This window comes from Mus caroli, unplaced genomic scaffold (assembly GCF_978045245.1).
Source record: "Mus caroli unplaced genomic scaffold, Mus_caroli_1 scaffold_10, whole genome shotgun sequence".
NCBI lineage: Eukaryota > Metazoa > Chordata > Mammalia > Rodentia > Muridae > Mus > Mus caroli.
Genome location: NW_028227265.1, coordinates 7917355 through 7929161, shown reverse-complemented (window position 1 = coordinate 7929161; position 11807 = coordinate 7917355).

Here is an 11807-nt window from a genome sequence, read left to right as displayed (position 1 = left end):
CCCTTCTACTGGCCTAAAGCCCTGTTACTTCATCTTACCTTTCAATAGTTTTGAGTCCTAAACCTGTGTCCATAAAGCGGGAGACAGCGCCACCTTCTGGGGATCAAGTGCAGGACAGCAACATCTAGCCTAATGTGACCAGATTACAGAAGCCCCCTGCTGCTGGCCTGGAGACCAGAGCTACTAACTAGCCTTGCCCTAGCTCTATACTAGGTATAGAGTACACAGTATTCAGTATAGTTGTATACTAGGACAAAGTATACAGGAGAGGGTGAGAGCGTTTGGCTGGCAGTACTGGCACACACTGCCATGCGAGTGAAGCATGACCCTGAAGGAAGAAGCTAGACACAGAAGGTCATGTCTTGAATGGTACACAACGCTCAGAACAGACAAGCCCAGAGAAAGCAGAGTGGTGATAGCCTGAGGTGACTATGTCATTGCTTGAGAGCACTGCTGCTCTTCGGAGGTCCAGGTTCAATTTCCAGCGCCCACATGACAGTTTACGCCCATTTGTAACTCCAGCTCCAGGGAATCTCTTCTAGCCTCTGGACAACAGGAATAGACATGGTGCACAGACGTATATTCAGGCAAAACACATCTACACAGAAATAAAAATAAATGTATTTTTAAGAAAGGAAGAAGACGGAGGACGAGGAGGACGAGGAGGAGGACAAGGAGAGAGAGCGCGCTCATCAGTAAAAGCACTTGCCTCCAAACCTCAAGACTTGAGTTTGACCCTTGGGATCCAAATGGTAGAAGAACCAACTCCCACAGATTGTTCTCTGGCCTCTACCATGGCACACATGTGCAGACATATGCACACAAAATGAAAATAAGTGAATGAAAAATAAAGAGATAAATAAATTGTTGTTGAGAGAGGTAAAAACACGCACGTGGCATCCTCCTCTGTCCTCTACCTACATGTGTACATGCACATATACCCGCATACACACGTACACATACACCATACACACAATGCCTAGAGCAGAATTAGAAGCAAAGGATTGTGGGTGCTGATAGGAAATACTTTAAAAAGTAAGAGGAGACTGGGGTGAATGATTCAGAGTGTCATGTCAGCAACAATATCCAAAGGCCAGAGGCAGGAACTGGGTGTAGATAAGTCTTTACGCTGCGTGTGGAGAGTCACCACGCTCAGAGCAGGCTGCCACACCGTGAGACTAAGCTGTTGGTTTTCAGACAGGAAACTGCCATCGCCCCATCAACACTAACACGGGACTCGTATCTGGTAACTTTTGGCGCCGGTAGATTTGTGATGAGCCCTGAGCAGGGGGTTGAGAGGCTTCTACCAACATCTTTGACCAAATCTGAATGCCTGCCAAGCAGGAGAGGACACACAAGGCCACTGTGCAGGTCTAGCCTGCTCCTGACTTCTAGTCAGTGCCAGAATGAACAGGGGACTTCCCAGGCTCATTAGTTCATTCTCACATGAGACCCCAAAGATGCAGGGGCCAAAGATGCAGAGACCAAAGATACAGGGACCAAAGATGCAGGGACCAATGATGGAGGGGCAAAATATGCAGGAGCCAAACATGCAGGGACCAAACATGAAGGGGGCAAAGATGCAGGGACCAAAGATACAGGAGCCAAACATACAGGGACCAAAGATGCAGGGACCAATGATGGAGGGGCAAAATATGCAGGAGCCAAACATGCAGGGACCAAACATGAAGGGGGCAAAGATGCAGGGACCAAAGATACAGGAGCCAAACATACAGAGAGCAAAGATGCAGGGACTAAAGATGCAGGGGGCAGAGTTCCCTTCTGGGACCCTCAGGAAGTTGGTAACCCAACAGTTGGCTTTGCAACTGTAAGTCTTCATCTGTGCAGCAACCCTTATCCAGTCTCCCTCTACAGGGCAGTCCCCTCCCAGCCACTAAGGCAGAGTTTATCTGGCAAAAAGAAGTCAGGAAAAATAAACTTACCTTTTTTTTTATTTAAAAAAAAGAAAAGGAATCAAGGGCCACATACAGCCAGCGCTGCAGAGTGGTCTCATGGTCTCATATCTGCACTGCACATTTAGCCTATACAAGTATTTTCACCTCTGGATCTGACCTTGGCAAGACCCTGAGCAACTCAGCTGGCGAGACTGCCAGGAAACAATCTTTAGTCACCCTTGACATCACACTGACTGCAAGAGTCTTAGGTCTTATGCTCAAATCCCCCCCAAGGATCACCCCCAAAGTGCCCATGGAATATTTAAATACATATCAGCTGATGGAATTATTCATTTTCCTGCTTTGCTTGAGATTATGTGTCCTGGCTCAGAGGGGCATCTGTGGCCAAGGAGGCAATGGGAAGCCAATGGGATGGAGAGTAGCAGGAGGAGGTCAGAAGCCACCATGGGGGATGGTCCTTATTCCATTCCTCCCCCCACAGCCCACTAATCTGTTCAACAACTTCTCAACCCACATAGACGTGGACCAGTCCCTGGCCTGGCTGCACTTTGTGGATCTGAAGCTGCCCAGTTTCTCTCCCACTGCCCCCCACACAGGAAGGCAAAGACATGTGAAAGGTGAGTCCCCAGGAGGAAGGTGAGATCCAGTGTCTGAGGCTTGCCTTCCACAGAGGACAATTTCTTCAGTATCTCCTTTAAAAGCCCTGAAACACTAGGTACCAGTCACCCAGTGTAGACTAAGAACGACCCTGACTGAAGCCTCAGACCAGTGATTCCCCTGCCTTCAGGATGCTGGGATTTCAAGGGTGTGCTGTCTCACCAAGTGGGTAATGAATTTCCATGTTGTCTTTATAATAGCACTTTCCCCAGCAAAGTGAATTGATGGATGGATGATGGAGAGATGGATGGATGGATGGATGGATGGATGGATGGATGGATGGATGATGAATGGAGGATGGGTTATGGATGGAGGATGGTTGATGAATGGATGATCAGTGGATAGGCAGATAGATGGACAGATAGATGGATGAATAAATAGAATAGGTAGAAAGAATGAATGGATGATGGATTGGTGGGTAATAGATGGATGATAGAATTGGTGGATGGATGGATGGATGGATGGATGGACCAGTAACAATGGATATGTATTTAGGAGTTGATGATGAATATTTCTTCCTCCATGGAGGCCTCTGCATCAGCTCCTGCCTCCTTGTTTTCTGCCCTTTCTGAGTTCATGTCCTGACTTCCTCCAGTGATAAACTGTGACATGAAAGTGTAAGCCAAATAAATCCTTTCCACCACAAATTGCTTTGGGTCATGGTGTTTCATCACAGGAATAAGTAACCCTAACTTGACAAAAATTGGTACCAGAAGTGGGGTATTGCTGTGACAGACCTGACCACGTTGTTTTGGGGAGGAGTGGGGAAAGACTTTGGAACTTAGGGTATGAAAAAGCCATTGAGTGTTCAAAGCTTGGTGAGCTGTTCTGTGAGGATCTTGGCAGAAATACAAATAATGGAGCCCTGGCCTGTAAGGTTCCAGAGGGAAGTTTGGAAGCCATTTAAAGACTATCAGGGCTGTTACCATATTTGTTATTTTGAATTAAAATTCTGTAGTTCTCATCAGCTAGGGCTGAAGAGACAGTGGTGATGTCAACACCTTTGAAGTGAAACTTTTGTATTACTGGGACAATTGATGCTGGTCAGCTAAAGCTGAGAAATTAGTGGTGATTAAGAAGTGAACCTTCTGGGCTGGTGAGATGGCTCAGTGGGTAAGAGCACCCGACTGCTCTTCCAAAGGTCCAGAGTTCAAATCCCAGCAACCACATGGTGGCTAACAACCATCCATAACGAGATCTGGCGCCCTCTTCTGGAGTGTCTGAAGACAGCTACAGTGTATTTACATATAATAAATAAATAAATCTTAAAAAAAAAAAAGAAGAAGAAGAAGTGAACCTTCTAAGCTGGAGAGATGGCTCAGCCATTAAAGGCTAGGCTCACAACCAAAAATATAAGAAGTGAACCTTCTGGAAGTGTCTCCTGAGAGTCAGCACACATAAGCTGTGTTCCATGGTGGCCAAGGTTGTACCTCACATTCATCAGCAGACAAACTTGGTAGTGTAAGAATCACCCGGGTGGTACTGGTTTTAAAGTCATGAAGGGGTCATGGAGGGCAGCTGAGGCCTGGCACTGTGAGAGGTAAGGAGAGGCCATTGGTAAAGGTGCAGCCTCAGTGGCATTTGAAGGACCAGGACTGAAGCAGTCATGCAGAGAAGTTGAGACTTGACATCATGAAGAGAGCACAGGAAAGCCTACTGGTGAAAATACAACCCATTTGCAACCGAAGACTCCAGCATTTTAGAGGTAACTGTCCCATGGTATGGCCACCTAACTAGGACAAGGTGCGGAGATGATGCACCTAGATGACAAAGTGGGTGGATGAGTGAGTTGGGTGTAGGTGGATAAATGGGTGGGTGGATGGATAAGATGGTAGAAAAGAATGTCAGTCAGTGGGTGGATGGGTGGATGGATGGATGGATGGATGGATGGGTGGATGGGTGGATGGATGGATGGATGGATGGATGGATGGATGGATGGATGAGTGGGAGTGTATATAAGTTGTGGGAGGGTAGGAGTCTAAGTAGATGGGTGGGAGGAAGTAGGAATGGGTAGGGGGATGGATGGAATGGTAGTTGCATGGTAGGTGAGCTGGTAGGCTGTTGAACAAATCAGAAAGTAAAGGGTTATTCCTCTAAAAGTGAAAGGCTGGATCCTTCATTTAGAGGAAGGATTAGAAATTTCCACTTCTTTGCTTTCTACAGTCAATAAACATTCCCCAGCAGCCCAAGGTTTGGCTGCGCCTCTAACTCCTGGTGAAAAGTAGGTGTTGGCTTTTTCCTTTCTTGCAAGTGACATGAAACATGTCACAATTCGTAACCAGACTTGGAGCCTGACAGCTGGAAGCCGGAAACTTCCCCAGGCACACACCTCTCACGAAAGCCGCCTCGGAATGAAGGCTACCACCATCTCCGTGCTGCGAGTAAGGCGCTAGATAAACGCAGAGATGGACTGAGTCTGTCACCATGACGACGGAGCTGAGCAGGACAAGGGGGCATTGAAGCCAGCAAGGAGAGCCCCCACCATAGGCCTGCAGCACAATGGGACTGGTGCACCCCAAGTGCAAAGGCACACCAGAGAGCACACATCCTCAGGATCACTTAGTGGGCTCCCTCTAGGGTCCTGCTTCACCATCTCTAGGGTCATGGGACACGGCTCAGTGCTGAGTCCAGGATGAAGATCTGAACCAGAGGTGGACCACCACTGTGCTGTCTTAGTTAGGATTTACTGCTGTGAACAAACATCACGACCAAGGCAAATGTCTTATAAGGACATTTCATTGGGGCTGGCTTACAGGTTCAGAGGGTCAATCCAGTATCATCAAGGTGGGAACATGGCAGCATCCAAGGAGGCATGGTGCAGAAGGAGCTGATAGTTCTACATCTTCATCTGAAGGCCACTAGGAGAAGACTGGCTTCCAGGCAGCTAGGGTGAGGGTCTTAAAGCCCACTCCCACAGTGACACACCAACTCCAACAAGGCCACGCCCACCCCAACAAGGCCACGCCCACTCCGATGAGGCCACGCCCCCTAATAGTGCCACCCCCTGGGACAAGCATATTCAAACCACCGTACATGCCAAACTTCATTTCTATTTAACAGTTGTTTGTCAGGTGCTGAGTCAATGCCTAATGGCCACCTACTAATCTCATCATCACAGAAGCCACAAATGGGGAAACTGAGGCACGGCTAGAGCACACAGTAAAGTGTGGAGTCGAGATTTAAATGCTGTGCTCAGAGTCCCTGAGTGACATGACCAGGGACTGAGAGAGCCAGCCTAGCAGCGTTTGTTTGTACCACAGGCACTTTGCACATGCCCACTGACACCCCTGACTATAAGCTAAGGGTCAGTGTTTGGAATAGTGACCCACAGTTTGAACCTAGAGTTTTTAGCACAGGAAACCATAGCTCACTCAGCCCACCCACAGGGCAGCTTCATGATGACCCCCAGGGCAGCCATCAGACACTGAGGCCAAGGACATACATTGACAATTTTTACACGAGTTGAGAATATTGTTGTCCTCGACAGTTTTGTGTCAACTTGATACAAACTAAAGTCATTTGAGAGGAGGGGACCCCAGTTAAGAAAATGCCTCCAGGGGCTGGAGAGATGGCTCAGCAGTTAAGAGCACTGGCTCTTCTTCCAAAGGACCTAGATTCAATTCCTAGAACCACATGGCAGTTCAGAATGGTCTGTAACTCCAGTTGCAGGGAATCTGACACCCTCCACAGACACACATGCAGGCAAAGCACCAATGTACATAAAATAAATAATAAATTGTTTAAATGCCTCCATAAGATCAGACTGTAGGCAAGCCTGTGGGGCATACTCTTCTTAATTAGTGATTGATAAAGATGGTTGGTGGGGCCATCCCTGGGCTGGTGGCCCTGAATTACATAAGAAAGCAGGCTGAGCAAGCCATGAGGAGCAAGCCAGCAAGAAGCACGCCTCCATGGCCCTCTGCATCAGCTCCTGCCTCCAGGTTCCAGATCTGCTTGAGTTCCTGTCCACACTTCCTCCATTGATGGAATATGATCAGGAAATGCAAACAAAATAAACCCTTTCCTCTCCAAGTTGCTTTGGGTCATGGTGTTTTAGTTAGAGTTTTTATCGCTGTGAGGAGACTGCAACCATGACAACTCTTATAAAGGAAAACTTTTTTGGGTTTTTTTTGTTTGTTTGTTTTTGGTTTTTTGGTTTTTTGAGACAGGGTTTCACTGTGTAGCCCTGGCTGTCCTGGAACTCACTTTGTAGACCAGGCTGGCCTCGAACTCAGAAATCTGTCTGCCTCTGCTTCCCAAGTGCTGGGATTAAAGGCATGCACCACCACACCCAGCTGCCCTCTCTTTTTTATTTTTTGAGACAGGGTCTCATGTAGCCCAGGCTAGCCTCAAACTCACCAGGTAGCTAAGGATGATTCTCCTACCTCTAGAGATAGTAGGTGTGGCCACCATACACCGCAGAGCATGTCTTTTCACAAGTGCAGACAGAAGGCATGGCCAGCTATGTGAGACCACAAGCTGTTCCCATATTCAGGAGTCCCTTGGATCTATGTAGCAAGAGCTGAGCCAAGAAACCCTCTAGCAACAGAGATGCTGAGATGCAGCTAGGAGACAGGAGCATTAGCAGGGAAGACAAGGAATGGGCTGACCACACTAGCAAGCTCAGTGTTTGAGAGACTAAGGCAGGAGGGCTGTGGATTTAAGGCCAGCCTGGGCTGTCTCAAAAGGAAAAAAAGAAAGAGAAGGGGGAGGGAGGGAGAGAGGGAGGGAGGGAAAGGAAGGAAGGAAGGAGAAAAGGAGGGAGGGAGGGAGGGAGGGAGGGAGGGAGGGAGGGAGGGAGGGAGGAAGGAAGGAAGGAAGGAAGGAAGGAAGGAAGGAAGGAAGGAAGGAAGGAAGAAAGAAAGAAAGAAAGAAAGAAAGAAAGAAAGAAAGAAAGAAAGAAAGAAAGAAAGAAAGAAAGAAAGGGAGGAAGGAAGGAAGGAAGGTAAAGGAAGGAAGAAGGAAGGAAGGAAGAGAGAGGGAGAGATAGCCAGAGTGGAAAGAGACAGAAAGAAGGGAATGAGGAGGAAGGACAGATCCTAGGAAGACAGATTCTGCCCCCAGGTGGCCATACAAAGCTAAGTAAGCTAACCCTGGCTCTAGCCCTGGTTCCCAGCATCGTCTGCAAGCACAGGAGACCCAGAGCTAAGGCTTCTATTTCTCAGACCTATCAAACATTAGACCAAATCCATGATCATGAGAGACACTAAGCCAGCGGTGGAAACTCACAGGGCCAGGCTGACCCTCCAGAACCTTCTAGCCAAGCCCAGCATCTGAAGAGTGGGGCTGTCAGGGTCAGAGACCTCGGTGTGACACCCTGGAAGCCTCCTTGCAAAAAGCCTTGGCCACCGTCTATCAAGTCTCTAGGCGCATGATGAGTCTTTAGAAAACAGAACCGAAGTTAAAGCATCTTCGTCCCTTTTCAAAGTGACAGGTCCACAAGCCCGATTCTCTGTGTAAAAGAGTTTCTGGGTGCAGGGGTGGCGTGAATGTTGTGGTAGTGTCCTTTTTACTGCTTTCCAGTTGGATGTAAAGACCTCCATCAGACAGAGCTCATTCCCAGTACCGTTTTCTGGGCCAAGAACACATTGCTGGCTAGGCTGTGAACTCTAGGGGAGCATCCAGTACTGTTATGCTGATAACTGACACAATGATAAACTTCCCCCTAAGTTCTTATCTTTTCTACGTCTAAATTGATGTCCTGAGCCAGCTGCTCATCCTTCAGTGACAGGCTGCAGAGAGAGAGGACCAGGAAGTGAGGAAATAAAGTAGACTGCAAAGTTTGGCATCAGGAAGTCTTGCATAAGCCGATGGCTCATTCCAGGCGCGTTTATTACGTACGGTGTCTTATAGACAGCTTGTAAGCGAAAAAGAGTAGGAAGCTATCTTACAGTGGGAAAAAAAAAAAAGCAGGAAGCTAACCAAGCAGTATTGCACAGAGGGAACACAGGATATCTCAAGTGTGTCACACACAGACCAAGGGCTCAGCCGCCTTGAGACTGACAACCATATCCCCTCAAGGATGGAGGGGAAAGTAGAGTTCTCAGGATCTGAAACCCCAAGGCCCTGGTCCCAGGACATCCTTGGCCATGCCAAGCGCCTTCCTGGCTTCAGAAAAGGGACTAAGCTCCTTCTCCACACATCAGGGTCTGAGGGAAAGTCCCAGACCAGCCTGGCCCTCTACAAAATGCATGCATCTCTCAACCCTCATCTGAGAAGCATCTCTCAGACAGAGGATGGCGATTAACATAGAGACCTACAACTGGTCAAGGGACAGAGAGTTAGACACTTTGGAGTATGAATGAGACCCCTATATCACACACACACACACCTCTTTCAGGGTTTGGGGCATAGTGGAACTGGGGGTGGGGGAGTGCGGGGACAGAAAGACTAAGAGCCAGAGGGAGTAGGCACCTGCAGCAAAGCCTGCACATGAACTGACCCTGGCTGTAACTGTGTGCACAGGGCCTGGATCAGATGAGGCTGGCCAACACCCCAGCATGGATGTAGAAGGGAACCGTGGATTCCCACCCATATCTAAGGAGATACTGGCAACGGATGGCTACAAAGGGAAGGCAGGTGAGATTTCTTCAGGGATGCAGCCCCTGAGAGACTTCCCACGATGGAGTATTTAATCCTGCACCTATACACACACAGGTGTGGACCCAGTGGGTTTGGGGCTGGGGGGATTGTGCACAGGATGCTGGCAGGGGAAAGTGGTGAGGGAATGAGGGAGAAGTTGAACGGTTAGGAGCAGGGGTAGATTTAATCAAAAAATGAAATGTTCATAGACAAGAAAGTGGGGTTTTTTTTTTTGGTTTTTTGTTTGTTTGGTTGGTTGGTTTTTGGTTTCAAGGTGTTTATTGTAGAAAGGCAGAGAGAAAGAGAAGAGTAGAGAAACAGAGGGTGGCCATGGCCATGTGGAGAGAAGGAGAAAGAGAGGGAAGAGGGAGCAAGAGGGCTAGAGAGAAAGCAAGAGAGGCAAGCCAAGAAAGTGTTTTTGAAGGAATGGGGAGCAGGTACCTTGGAAGGGGCCAGGAGAAGAGGCAGATACTGTGGGACAAAGGAGGAGCCTTTAGGGGGCAAGAGGGTGGGCGGGCATTGTGGGCAGGGCCACAGACTGTCAAGGGATTGGTAGAAGCCAAGGCTATAGCACAGACAAAAGGCTTCACTTCACAATCTCTCATGAACAGTCCTGCCTGGCCCTGGTAAGACACTCTGAGCTCAGAGCCCCTATGCACCCCTCCAGGGCCCACGCCTTTGGCAAAACAAGAGGGTAAACCCTGCAGCTGAGGCCACTCACAGTCTTTGGGCTTTGCAGTCCCCTCCAGCTCCCCCAAGCCTGAGCCGGAGGGCTGTGATGGCTGGTATTTCCTCCCTCCATGTGGGATGTCTGGAAAGGGTATGCTTGCTTGGCAATGCTCGCACACTCAGGAATGCCAGTCTTGGCCTCCTCCGGGATTCCAGCACCTTTCAGAACTCCTGGATCAGCCAGGGGTTTGCTGTTACAGCACAAAAAAAAAAAAAAAAAAAAAAAAAAAAAAAAAAAAAAAAAAAGGTGCCTTCAAAGCAAGGCTTTCTGGTAGAAATGGCAGAGAACAGGAAGCTCCCGTTATTCCACGGGGCCTCCTGGGACCCCCATCCCTGAGCTCAGTAACAGCATTGGAAGCTCCAGGACCCTCCCACCCCTGAGGCCCAGCCAGGGCTTGAGGCAGACATCATCAATCAATTGAGGAGCTTCCATTTCCCCCACCAAGCCAGGCTCCCTAAAATAAGGAGTTGGCAGGGAGTCTCCTTAGGTCAGGTTAGGTTGGGGGAGATGGAGAGAAGAACCCTCAGAAGCAGCCTGGACAGAAAGCAGAGGCTGCAATCAGGCCTTACAGCTGCTAGCAGCTGTGTGACTGTGGAGAGGGGACACTGCTCTCTCTTGGCCCAGCATGCCTGCTTTGAATTGGTTGGAACCGGATGTCCCCAGTGGTGCCTTCCAGTCCCTAGTGACTAGGTTAACCTAAGTTACCCTAGTTGGGCATATTTAACTAGACATCATATATTATATATGACATCATTTTTTTCTGGGAACTAGCCAGGGGATAGAAGAACACCTAAGGTGGACAGCCAGCCAGTGTCTCTGCCCACCGTGAGGCGACCCCTGAAGCTCTTACATCAGAGCCCAGGAGCTGAGGCACACTGAGGCTGTGAGGGGAACCTGTGAGCCCCAGGAGGCCCCAGAAGGCATAGGACAAGACAGGGGAGGCAGCTGCAAGTGCTCTCACCAGACCACACCTCACCCTTCTCGTACCATGCCCAAGCCCACCCCTGGGCATCTGGCACTGCCATGAACAAGAGTCGTCTAACAGGTGGGGCTCCAGGACTCGTTCCTTTCTTCAGGGAAGGTGTCACCAAGTGCTACTGTACATAGGTTCTACGCTGGGGTTTGGGGGGGAAGATGACATGGCCTCAGCATCACCAAGGTCATCATGGTCGTCAAGGCTACACTGGCTGTGATCCAGACTAGGCCCTAGGCTAGAGCCGTGTGGGCAAGGAGCCCTGTAATGTCACGTCAGCCACAGCCAGGGTTGTTGCAGCCACACACTTCCATGAGTCTGTGGGCAAGATCGTTTCTTTGTTCTATATATATATAAATATATATATAATTATATATGTAAATATATAGTAAATTTATATATAGTAAATAATATATATGATTGTATGTAAATATAAATATGTGTAAATATATAATTATATATATAAATATATACTATTATATATTATAAATGTTTATACATATACACACATATATGCATACATGTATATACACACACACACGAATGAATGAATGAATGAATGAATGTCCAGGTCCTGTGTAGTCACATTTGGGGATCTGGAACTAGGAAGCCACTTATCAGCTGTCAACCTTGGGATTCAGACTGCAGTTCTGACTCAGACCAGCTGTGTTCAGAGAACAAGCCAAGATCCTTCCTCCTGAGGCTTTCCTCCAGCCATAAAGAAGATGAGGAGTCAGCATGGCTTGGTGTCCAGGGTCCTCGGCCATTCTGTCCTTCCCAGCGCTGTGTAAGAGGACCCCTGAATTTTCCCTCCTCCTTGCTAAGGGCAGCCAGAGACCAGGGCTTAAGAATGTCTTCCGTAAGATGTCTGCATATGAATGCACTGTTCAGAGCTTAGGGTACCGTTGGCAAAGCTGGAGGTATAGTGACCTCTGAGACCCAGGGAAGG